Here is a 3,179-nt window from a genome sequence, read left to right on the forward strand (position 1 = left end):
TTAAAATTGTGATCATATTCAACTAAGATTGAAAAAATCAATAAAAAATCATTTCACTAATTTGTCAACCGAAGATTATAAATAGGTTTAATTACTCTATTGGTCTTTATAGTTTTGCAAAATTTTTAATTAGGTTCTTATATTTTTTTAAAAGAATTTTATAATCAAGGGGAAGCACGTGAAAATTCTGGATTTAAACATCAATGGCTACATTCATATCTTCAATATAGGATTTAATGGGTCTAATTGTAGAAAAGGATAAAAAAAATATTCATCCTATTTAGGTCCTAGCCAGCTCTTTTACCCATGAAGGAAGATAGCACCACAGGTTCTGCATGATGTTGTCTGCCAGAAAAAGAACTACATTTTTCACACAGGTTTTGGGGTGAAATAAAACTTAATCTTCTAAGTTTTCTCTAATTAATCAAGAATACTGAAATTTGGGGTTGAACGAATCGGAAGCTGGAAAACAGGGTTGAAGGGATTGGGTTGGGGAGCATGAGAGAGAGAGCACCTTCACCTGTCAGGGATAACTCCTTGATGATGATTCTCTTGTGGCTCCATGATGGTGATGATGATAACTCCTTGTAATGTTGTCATCGCTCATATTTGCTCTCTTGCACAAAAGTCACAATAATGCAATTAAAAGGAAGCACAAATATTAAATAAGTACTTTACCCTAATACACACTCAGGTTACAAAATAAGAACGAATAACCTATAACAGAATAATAACCCACCCCACTTACCTGGATCAGGTATGTTCAATTGGCCTTACCAATTTCTGACTTTGACAACATGAGCTGCAACCAACCATCAACCAAATTAGGTTAGGTTCTTTGGCGTTGAATTGAATGTAACAACCAAAATGAAAAAGAAGTTCCGACCACTGAAAACGATATACGAATCATATTATGGAGATCCAAGTTGAATCCCTAGGGTTTGGGAGACATAGCGACAGAGACGACCACAATCAAAGATGAAGACATCATTTTTTTCTCTCTCAGTCCACTCCCAACAAACATATCTCATCTTCATAACCCCTTAGAATTAGAAAACATTTAATTCATAATTATGTGAAACAGACTAATATGTATAAAACATAATGATGATAACCAAAATTAATTTCAGAAATGAAAACTCTCACCCACTTCGAATTAGAGTGCAATAACGGGGAAGATTCACGGAAGTGACGCGACGCTGCACAAAACCTAAACCAACGACCAGAGTGGTTGGGAATCTTCCAAGACTCATAAAGGCAGAGGATTTTTCCCAGCAACAGCAGATAAGAAAAACCAATATACTTCAAATTGATGAGAATCAACCGTCAGAACAACTCAAACATTCGAAAAACAAAAAAAAAATACCAAACCCCAAATCAAAGACCAACAACCCACAAAAGAAACCCTAAATCAACGACATTAAACATGCAGTACCAGACAATCACAGAGATCGGCAGAATACCTTGCACGAGGAGACCGACGGTTGAGATCTCGACCGAACATGGTAGTCGCTCATTATCGCGAGCATCTCCCCGGCTGATACTCACCATCGCCATTGCAAGAACCGTGCTCTCCGATGAATAATCCGCGTAGCTCGGTTGGGTTGAGGATTTTGGAGAGGTCTGCTGCCTCCACCGCGTCCTCCTTCTCTATGCTTTCATACAAAGAATTCCAGTAGCTAGGATTAGGGTTTTAGGTGGGGGTCGTAGGGATTAGTGATTTCAGCACAATGAAGGAAGAAATTGGCGAAGATTGAAGAGACATACAAAACCTGAAGGTGCAAGTCGGCGGTGAAGAGATAGGATTTGGAAGAAAGAGCGGGAGAGTATGTGAGTGGCAGTCACCAGAAAAAGAGAGCAGATAACCGAGAGAGGATGCAATCCAGAGATCATCCATCGATGATGGTGTTGAAGCCGACGGTGCGGTTGGCTTTTACAGGAAGACGGAGATCAATAGAGAGAGTGAGAGACTGAGACGATGAAGGAAGGAGAACATATAGAGAGAGTGAGAAACTGAGACCGAGAAAGAAGGAACAGCGCAGACAGAGAAACAATCTGCTTTACCTTTAGATTACTCCTTTTTAATTTTTTTTATTGCAAATTAACGTGAGAGTGACGCGTGGCTTAATGAGCCACGGCTATTATACAAGTAATAGATAATACGTTAGATGACATAACACGTTAATCGATCATCATTTTGTGACACATTAGGCCACTAGTACTTTAACATGACACTCATCATTTAACTGACAAAAAGATCGATTTAACTTACGTTATATCTTTTAGGAACGAATGTGACTAATTTAATATTTTTAGAGGCTAAATAGGACACACACATTAAAATTGTGATCATCAACTAAAATTGAAAAAAATCAATAAAAAATCATTTCACTAATTTGTCTACCGAAGATTATAAATAAATTTAATTATTTTGTTGGTCTTTACAGTTTTGTAAAATTTTTAATTAGGTTCTTATACTTTTTTCTTTCTAATTGAGTCCTTATACCGAATTTTTTTTTAATCGGATCCCTACTTTTTTTTTATTTGGATTTCTGTGCCAATTTTTTTTTCTTTTTCTTGGGTTCCTATAAAATTAAGCTAATTACTGCCAAAAGTGACCTAATTGAAAAAAAAAATTGGTACATGGACCCGCCAATTAAAAAAAAAATGTATAAAGACCTAATTAAAAATTTTGCAAAACTATAGGGACCAATAGAATAATTAAACCTCATAAATATCGAAGATAAAATTTTTTAGAAATATTCCAATCCTTAAATTTTTTGAACCTCACACTGATTTGATAGCGAAATTCCTTATAAGTACAACTCATTATGATTAGTAGCTCTTCATTCTATTCTTCAAATCTCATTATGAGTAATTCTAGATTAGAATGTAAAAGTCATATCCCTAATCAATATAATACTTTTAGCAATGCAAATAGAAGTGAGAACGAATGAACCCGAACTGCATACTGTAATCATGTCAAATATGGCCGTATAGATGTCACTAGCATCATCTTATATGGTGAACGTCCATTAACTAATACCTTTGCTTTGTGTTTTAATTTTCTTCCACTTTCTCTACTTTTTTTGAAGGCTGACTAATACGTGAATGTATTTATTCATGTGGTTGAAATGGAGGGTTGGAGGATATTTCATTTAAATATATTATGTATACAT

The 3,179-nt window shown here is 35.4% G+C and overlaps 1 long non-coding RNA gene across 3 annotated transcripts; it reads right to left on the reverse strand.

Moving 5' to 3' along the window:
* LOC107604690 lies at positions 909 to 1,810 on the reverse strand. 3 transcript variants are annotated; one of them, XR_002349017.1, is made up of 3 exons: positions 1,773 to 1,810; positions 1,147 to 1,248; positions 909 to 1,042 (listed from the first exon to the last, which is right to left on the reverse strand). It is a non-coding gene; the product is annotated as an uncharacterized LOC107604690 (long non-coding RNA). The 3 variants fall into 3 exon arrangements; XR_001612342.2 differs by having other exon boundaries at positions 1,151 to 1,248; positions 1,768 to 1,810; XR_001612341.2 differs by having other exon boundaries at positions 1,768 to 1,797.

This window comes from Arachis ipaensis, chromosome B06 (assembly GCF_000816755.2).
Source record: "Arachis ipaensis cultivar K30076 chromosome B06, Araip1.1, whole genome shotgun sequence".
NCBI lineage: Eukaryota > Viridiplantae > Streptophyta > Magnoliopsida > Fabales > Fabaceae > Arachis > Arachis ipaensis.